The sequence below is a fragment of the Marmota monax genome, unplaced genomic scaffold (genome assembly GCF_021218885.2).
Source record: "Marmota monax isolate L192 unplaced genomic scaffold, Marmota_monax_Labrador192_F-V1.1 WCK01_AAM20220418_F8-fsc00100, whole genome shotgun sequence".
NCBI lineage: Eukaryota > Metazoa > Chordata > Mammalia > Rodentia > Sciuridae > Marmota > Marmota monax.
Window position 1 is genome coordinate 4,015,292 of NW_026693872.1, and position 9,709 is coordinate 4,025,000.

Below are 9,709 nucleotides of genomic sequence, written 5' to 3' on the forward strand. Positions count from 1 at the left end.
AAATAAGGGATGCCCAGATAGCTGGTAAAGTATTATTGCTGGGTGTGTCTATGAGGGCGTTTCCAAAAGAGATTAGCATTTGAATCAGTAGAATGAGTAAAGAAGATCCACCCTCAGGGATGTGGGTGGGCATCATCCAATCCACAGACAACCTGAACTGGAAAAAAGTTAAAAAAAAAATTGGAGGGAGGAAGGAAGGAAGAATTCTCTCTCTTCTGGTCTTGAGTTGGAGCACCCATTGTCTGTTCCTCTGGACACCAGAGATTCTGGTTCTTGGGCCTTTGATTTCAGTCTGAATTATACCACTGGCTTTCTTGGTTCTCCAGCTCACAGATGACAGATCATGAGACTTCTCAGCCTTCATAAAGGCATGAGCCAATTCCTCTAATAAATCCCTCTATAAACCTACCTTATATCATATTTCTATCCTACGGGCTCTGTTTCTCTAGAGAACCCTGACTAACACAATGGCCTTCAAAACCAATATGTTCACAATGACACTCACCACCATCTTGCCACCAGCAACAACCTGTTGGTAGAAGGTGGCATTATTTACTAGCTGCTCAAACAAAAAGCTTGAGCTCTCCTTAACACCTTTTGCTTCCTCATCCCCCAATTTAATCAGAAACACTTTCAAATCTTCCTCTTGGATATTCTTTGAACATACCTCTGCTTTTCTCATCGATACAGTCACCTGGTTTAATTTGGGCTGCCCCGTCTCTTATCTGGATTGTTCAATCAACCTCCCAGCTGATCTCCTTGTCTCTACTTCAGTCCATCCCTGACCTGCCACCTACACTTTATCAGAGTGACCTTTCTAAAAGCAAAAGATCTGATCTTTGCCTCTCATGCTTGAAATGCACTTTTCTATTACAACATGGTATTATTGTGGGGACTGCATTCAGTGTAAAGATCAAAACTCTCAGCCTGATACATCTTGCTCTTCAAGGCCTGGCTCTGGTCTTCTCTCTCTCCTCCTTTCCTTCTCTCACTCCACATCCCATTATGGTCTGTAATTAGGGTGATTGAATTTTTTTCATCCAAGTCAGGATACTTATGAGAGTGAAATGAGGCCCTATTCACAATTATGCTGAGATAAATTGGGATTCTTCAGGGCAAACTTAGGACATACAGTCATTCCATCCACAATGGCCATTCCAGCACCCAAATCTGTTTTTCTCTCTTCCCCAAAGCTTCCTGTGATTCCTGGATCAGGTCTTCAGGGCTAGAGAATCCTTTTTCCCAAACTCATCTTTTCAAGGCAAGCCCATGTTAGAGCCCCTAGCCAAGCTCTGGATTGGTTAACTGACCTATATCAGGTGGCAAGGATGGGCTAATTAGGAGTGTCAGTGTGGGGGCTGGTTTATGGTGTAATACATGGCCACTCACATGTTCATGGTCACTCACTGAAGCAAGGTGTCAGGTAGATACACTCCTTGAAGTGGAGGTAGACAAACAGTTACTCTGACATATTTCTAGAGTCTTAGCAAGTATTTGTGGAATGAGTAGAGGAATGAATTTTAGTCTTTTGTTCCTAGTCTATTCCCAGCTCCACCTCAACATCTCTCGTGCTCATTCATTCTCCCTCCAAAACTTTATCATGCTAAGACCAGAATTTCAAGTGTCAGTAAAATGTCAAACAGGCGGTAACTCTGGCCTAAAAACAAAAACCAGAAACAGGGTTGACCTTGGAGGCTGGATTTGAGAGGCAATATAAGACAGTGGTCAATAACAAGGCTTTATAGGTTCAAATCTCAGCTCCACCACTTGTTAGCTGAGTAACCTTGATCAAATGACCTAATCTCTCTGGCTCTTCATTTGCTCATGTGTAAAATGTGCTAAGACTTATTCTAAGGAGTTCATGCAAAGATTAAACTCAAGATAAGGATGAAATTAGTGCTATAACATTTACTAGCCATCATTATGATCATTACAACAAACAAGGAAAGGCTCAGCCTAACATGAAGTTCCGACAAACATGGGCATTCCCCAAGCAGATCATGCTTTTTGTACATCCCAAAACAAATTCTAGCCAGGCACAGTAGCACATGTCTGTAATCCCGGTTTCCTGGGAGGCTGAAGTAGATAGAAAATTTGAGCCCAGCACTGGCAACTTAGTGAGACCCTGTCTAAAAAATAAAATAGAATAAAACAAAATAAAAAGAGCTGGAGATAGAGCTCAGAGGTAGAGCACCCCTGGGTTCAATCCCCAGTACCAGGAAAATTTTTTTTTCCAAAAAATTTTCCTCAAATAAATCGGAAGCTCAGCTTGCTTTGAATAAAATATTAAGAAATCATGCGATAGATGTATTAAATTCTGCAGCCTGGGCAACTCAGCAATAAAATAAAAAGGGCAAGGAATGTAGCTAATGCTCAGTGGTAGAGCACCCATGGGTTCAATCCTCAGTACCACAAAAAAAAAAAAAAAAAAAAAGAAAGAAAGAAATGTATTGAATTCTGTTTAGAAACAGGAGGAAAAGCATTTTCATATTGTACAACTTGATATAAGAAACAGGATTAGAGAATAATTAACTTCTGTTGTAATCGAGTTCAAACTCCATTCAAACTCTTGATGTTGGGGTTTCCGGTACAGCACTACCAATCAAAGGGCAGTGGCCTCACCACTACCTAGGGGATTCACTACTTGCTGAAGCAGCTCCTTTTATCTTTATCATCTCTGATAATTAGGACTTGGTTTCTTATGTTGAGCCAAAATGTTTCTCCCTCTGAATTTTAGCCTGTTGTTCCTGGTTCCAGTCCTTGGCTCCCTTAAGGGAGTTCAGTGGAACTTATCTTTGTGTTCCAACCCCATAGATCCAGGAGGACCTACGATTGCATCCCTCACCTAGGCCATTGCTGATTGGTCCAAGGATGGGAATCTGACTCAAGTGAGGCCAATCAAAATCCTTTCCCGGGATTTTAAAAGTTGGAAGCAAAGCTAAATTTCATTGTTTTCTGCCACCTAGAGAAAGTCAGTCTGAAATGTGAGAGGATGAGGCAGAAGTTCAGAAAGAAGCAGGGATAAAAATGGGTTTTAGAGGTGAGAGAGAAGGAGAGGAGAGAGATTGGGAGAGACCAAGGCCTTATCACATCCAATCCCTGGGTCCAGTTGCTCACGATCCATTTGTTTCTCTAGTTTTTCCACAAGTTGGTGATTCAGAGGTTTGGGGTATTTCCTGCTATTTGGACCACAATGGATAGGTCAGACTTTCTTTCCCAGGACCCCAAATCTTTGAAGACAGTCCTTAGGTCCTTTCCCCTTCATCATCCCTGCTCCCAGCAGGGTCCACTCATCTCTGTGCAGCTGTGGTGCTCAGAGGAGCCAGATCAAGGGCCACATAGAGCTTTGCCTTGCTTTACTATTGGGTTTATCCGTAAGACTTAGTTTGAATTAAAGATTCTGTGGTTAAAAAAAAACTTGAAAAAAATGCCTTTAATTTAAAATTATTCAAGGCAGAGCCCATTTGGGATTCACCCTTATATTTTCAGGGCTTAGAATAGACCATGGCATGACGTGGTATCAATAAATGTTAGATGAATGAATGTATTATTGGGTTCAAGTTCCTTTATCACCCTGGCTATTTTCCTCTGAAAGCACTGGCCTGGAGGTCACCCAGAACTGTTTTTATCTACACTATAAAACCTCCTCCCTCCCTTGGGAACATTTGCCTTGCAGCAGGCCTTGACTAGACACCCCTGAGGTTCCACACAGCTCCTCCTCCACACCCCAGCCACTCTGCCCCACACCCACCAGCACAGCCAACTCGTCAGCTGGCTAACTTGGAGGATGTCCTTCCTTCCCAGCCGAATTTTCTTCTCTCTTCCTTTCAAATCCTGCTGTGCTGTTATTCAGTAATGAAAACAGCAGAAATCATTTTAGAAAGGAAGCCAGCTGGTTCATTAGTCTGATTAAGCTCAAGCAATGGGATCCGAGCACAGTTCACATGATAAATAGTGTGCCCTCCCCCAGGCCATAGTTAGTTTTGCAGTGATTATTAATCTTGGGGCTCAGTCACCCCTCGCATCTGCAAAATCACGTAGGTCAGAAAGAAAAGACAGAGCTACAGCAAGATGATGTCAGGGCTTTCTGAATCAAAGTGATTCAGTCTCCCCTCTCCTCACTGCATACCTGGCCAACTCTACAAAGTTTACTAGGCTCCCCTAGTCTTTTGGAAAGACCCTGGCCCTCAGAACCAGGGAGAATTGTCTTTAAATCAGATTTTGCAATGTGCCAACCATGTGATTTGAGACATCTCAAGTGGGGGATAAAAATACAAATTTTTAGGAAAGTCAGAAAGACTGATAACTACTTAAAGTTCCAAAGGCAGTGGTTCAGAATGTGTGGAGTTTAGGGAGGCGTGGGGAGAGGTGAGAAATGAGTCTGAATAAGGTTAAGAGGGAGGCCAAATCACAAAAGGTCCTATAGGTTGAACAAGGAGGTTTGGATTTTATAATAAAAGTACTGGGGAGATTATAAACATATAAAATCATAGGAAACTGATGTGATGAGAACTGCTTTGGGAAGCTCTAGCTGCAGGTTAGACATAGGCTGGGACTGCTACTGTACTGACAGGAAGGAAGGAGAGCAATTAGGAATCTCCCTTTCTTGCAGCAGATTTGGAAATCAGAAAGGAAGCAAAGTGAATTATCATTGCTGAAGGATGGAAGGTGGAAGGGCACCAGGAGAAGAGGAGAGAAGAAGTTTTAGCTGATCCCTGAAGTTTCCAGCTTGGATGGCTTTACAGAGTGAAATATTTTCTAAGGAAAAAAACAGAGTGGAGAAACTAATTTGTGGCAGATTGAGTCTGGGACATGTGGAGTTTGAAGTACTCTTTTCAAATTTTCCAATTTATAGTATAGAATCCAATTTGATGGGGACAAAACTAGACTGAGCTTGTCTGAAGCTAATAGGACTTAATAAGTCCTATTCCCCTGGGTCCTAGATGAACTAGACCAAACCAATTTTTGTTCATCCCTCAAATTTGAATATTTTGGGGGGAAAGTTTTTTGGAGGCCAGGATTGTGGCTGGGTTTAGACATACTTCTAGGTTTTCTGCCAAGAGATCTCAACCCCCATGAAAAACATCTAAATCCACCACTTCTTATTTTCCCCTTACCCTCCAGGGATGCCCCCTACACATAAGCCTTTTCTCTGCTGGTTTGGAAAGGAGCAGGAAGCAGCTCCATCAGAAGGAAACATAATCAGGTTTGTCCCTTGCAGAAGAGGTCAAAGACAACCCCAGATAATTATTGTTACTTGGAGAGAAAAAGTCAGAATGATGGGCAAATGTCAGGGACAAGCCTAAAGATAAATGATAAGCAGGGACAATGGAAAAGAAAAAAAAATGTGGCAACCTATATATAAAGGAATCCCCCAAGTGGTCAACAATGGGAGAGTAAAAGAAAATGGACCTCAAGGAGGCCTGTCTGGAATGGCTTGGCACAGTGGAAAGAGCCTGGTTTTAGAGCCCTGAGTCTTTGGTTTGAATCCTGAGACAAAGCTTGGCTATGTCAATGTTTATAGCAGTTCAATTCACCATAGGTAAACTGTGGAACCAACGTAGATGCTCTTCAATAGATGAATGGATAAAGAAACTGTGGTATATATACACAATGGAATGTTACTCAGCCTTAAAGAATAATGAAATTATGGCATTTGCAGGAAAATAGATGGAGTTGGAGAATATCATGGTAAATGAAATAAGCCAATCCCCCAAAACCAAAGGCCAAATGTTTTCACTGATATGTGGATACTTATCCATAATGGGGTGGAGGGAGGAGGAAAGAATGAAGGAACTTTGGATTGAGCAGAGGGGAGTGAGGGGAGGGGAGGGAGTATGGAGGTGGGAAAGAGGTGGAATGAGACAGACATCATTACTCTATGTACATGTACGATTGCATGAATGGTGTGGCTCTGCATCATGTATAACCAGAGAAATGAAAAGTTGTGTTCCATTTGTATACAATGAGTTGAAATGCATCCAGCTATCATGTATAACTAACTGAAACAAATTTTATAAAAGTAATTGTCTGCAGAAGGGAACAGAAAAAAAAAAAGCAAAAAGAATCTAAAAAAATAAGCCAATGCTGACTTTGTGAATTGATGGCAAATTGGCCAAGTTGCTACTCCTCCATGTTTTTAAAGCTAGAGGGGAGGTAACCCCAGTACCCAGGCTGCAGAAGATGGTCTCTGTGTGTTTACATTTTGAGTTTAATTCTTTTCAAATACAAGAAGCCAACAGTCATTTAGAACAAACTAGGCCAGTGAGGTTTTGTATTGTCAGCAGCTCAGCTTTAAGAGTTCAATTACGGGGACTCTTCTCCATCTCCATTCACTACCCAAAAACAAGAGGATAAGTAGCATATTTCTGCTGCCTGTTACTATATTACAGAATCATGAAAAGTCAAGGAGTTGAAGCTAAAATTTCTATTAGTTGTAATGATCAAACATGGAACAGTGAAGAAATAAAGCATGCAGTGATGTATTTCAAGCTTCAATACAGTGGTGTATTTCAGCAACATTTCTGGGGGAAATGTTTGAGAAGACCTGGGTGTCCCTACCTGTGCCTTTATCACCCTTGGGAAAATGCACCAGCTAAAACCAGAGCTGTGTGCTTCTCTGCAAAGTGCTACAACCCCTCACTCCTAGAGAATTTGTAAGGCTTCAGTTGAGGGATCCAGGGAAGGACAGAGTCAACCTAAGAGTCCTCAGGGAGTGTTTACTCAGGAGCTTTCTGGAGTTAGGGACAGAAAGACTAGGCAAATCATCCACATGTTAGAACAAGAAGTTATGTCTCCTTTTTGTCCCAGAGTGAGTTTCTAACATGGTATGAGGATAAAAGGGTACAGCAGGTCTGATGTGTACTGGCAAATATTTAACAACCTGGCAAGGTTGGGGAAGGGGACCCCTGATCTATGGCATTTGCATATTGCCATGGTTTAAACACTCCTGCTGTTGCTGATTTGAAACTACTAATAGATATCACTGAATGCAGAATCAGGAAGAGACAAGAGCCATCATTTCTAGCACCCCGGTGGGTAAGGCCCTGGGGCTATCTCCCTCTGCAGTTGTCAATAGGTCCTGTCATGTCACAGAAGGGCAAGTGGCGGACACTGACTAGCTCTTGGGACACAGATAAGACATCAACATCTGCTCTGCGAAGCACCTCCTCGCACCAGCTGGATGCCTGCATCTGTCTCTCCCAGATCACCTATGAGGCCACAGTGTCGCCATCTGTCCACATGCCAGTCCTCCCATGTAAACACAGGGCCCTTTCTTCATTTCCATTCCCCCAGCACCTAGCAGAGTACCTGGGAAAAAGTAAGCATACAAAGAATATTTGCTAAATAAATGTGTATTGAATGCATCCCAGAATAACACAAGTGAATGCTCCAGGAGAGGGGAGGGAAGAGGAGGGGAAAGAACACAGAAACTGCTTGAAGCATCCACAGAGATGTCTTATAAAAAAGGGATTTGATGTATTCTTAGGGATGCCAGTGGATGAAACCAGAACCAACAAGAGGAAGTGGCAGGGAAGCAGGTTTAGGGTCTCTCTGAGAAATAAATGGAACTCTCAGCTCCTACAGAGGCATAGGATGCAGGATATTCCCTAACTTCCACCTTCTTTTTAGCATCTTGAGTTTATTCCCAGCCTCCAGCCCCACCTCTCACTCTAGCCCAGAGAAAGGAAATTTTGCTATTGCCATTAATACTGAGGGCATATCTACTGGTATGCATCCCTAGTCCAGCAGAGTTTGGGGTCATTCAAAGAAATAGAGGTCACAGTTGTGAATATCTCTCCCAGTAAATATGAAAAGATCTCCTGGCAAGTGCTCAGGATTTCTCTCCCATCCTTCCTCCACAGACTGCTTGACTCTCTCTGCCTTAGATCATTACCCACAGCATCTCTTTTACCAGCACCTTCTTCCCTGTGTAGTCTATAATTTGTGTTTCACCTACAAAGCTATAAGCCCCTCCAGGACAGAAAACAACACCCCTGTCTGAATCCCCAGTGTCTAACAGCATCAGGTGCATGTGAAGTGCCTGAGAAGTACTTGTTAAATAAACATACAAATGAGAAAGAAAGTCCATTTTCTACACCTTTAATTTTGATATCCCAAATTGGCTAAACTCCCAGAAACATCTAGAAACAATTTGCAGAATCAAGTAAGCTATGAAGCTAGCCAGCGATCTGTGGAGAAGGCAATTCAGGAAAACCCAGAGTCCCCCGTCCACATCCTTGCAGGGCCAATTGTAAAAATCTTTTTCTCAGACGCAAATTACTACCAAAAACTTAAAACACATACAGTTCCCTACTTAGGAACATGTTGTATTCTGAAATTTTATTTATGAAACTATTGTTTGAAAAATCAGAATATACTCTCTTAAACCATGCTCAGAAGGGGAACTGACAATGTAGCTCTAATGCCAGACATTTGCAGAGGAAAACAGTAGGAAGCCAATAAAGCTATACGGTGGATTCAACTTTATTTATTTATTTATTTATTTTGCCGTCATAAAATATCCAGAACTACACAGTAGTCTCCATTCAAGGGGCCACACTTCTAAGCAATAAAACTAGAGTTTATATGGCTTTTTGTTAATAGATGCTGATACTTAGAGAAACAAAGCTGGTTTCTTTGGAGCAGTACAGAGGTTGAAAGAGACACCCAAGCATATTCTCAGCCCAGGCTCAGGTACTCAGGCTTCCAGAGGCACTCTACTTCTGAGCCACATTCTCAGTCCTCCCCCCGCCCCACCTTTTTGTACCATGTATTGAACCCAGGGGCGCTTAACCACTGAAACACATCCCCAGCCCTTTTAATTTTTTATTTTGAGACAAGGTCTTGCTAAGTTTCTTAGGGCCTCACTAAGTTCTGAGGCTGGCTTTGAACTCTGTCTTAGTCTCCTGATACCTAGTCCTTTTTATTTTTTATTTTGAGACAGAGTCTCACTAAGTTGCTCAGGCTGGCCTCAAGCTTCCAGTCGTTGGGCCTCAGCCTCCTGAGTAGCAGGGAACAGGCATACAACTGCCTCTGGAGGAATATGCCTTTTAACAAGCATGCAGGAGAATGACCACGGCGTGTGAGGACCACGCCCCCAAGAGGAGGGAGGACGACCTCCACTTGGGCTGCAGCGTCTTCTCCTGAGATGTCCTCTGTCTTTGGTAGAGAGTTACACTTTTCTTTTTCTCCCATTTCCTTCCCTAGTGGGAGAAGGTGGAAATAACCACCTATCATTTCACAGAATGTATATGAATCCACAACTGAGGGTTAAGAACACAGGTCAACTATGAAAGAGGCCTCATAATTCATTTAACAAGCACTGAGGACTGCAATTGGACTGGTATGTTGGTGATTAGAATAATCTCAGCTCTGAGTCCTCCTTCCTTCAGTAGTACTCCCCTGCTGGTACCTACCAGTTGCTCTCTGAAGAATGGGATTACTGTAATATATCTTCTTTGTGGTGTGTGTGTGCATGTGTGCACATTGCTAAATACATAAGTGCTTAATAAATGGTTATTTATTATTATTATTATTATATAACTTTATTTTATTTACTTATTTTTATATGGTGCTAAGGATCGAACCCAGTGCTCCACACAAGCTAGGCAGGCAATCTACCACTGAGCTACAACCCCAGCCCCTATTTTATTATTATATTGCTCTACAAGTAATAATAAAATCCAGTTGTAGGATCAAAACAAAA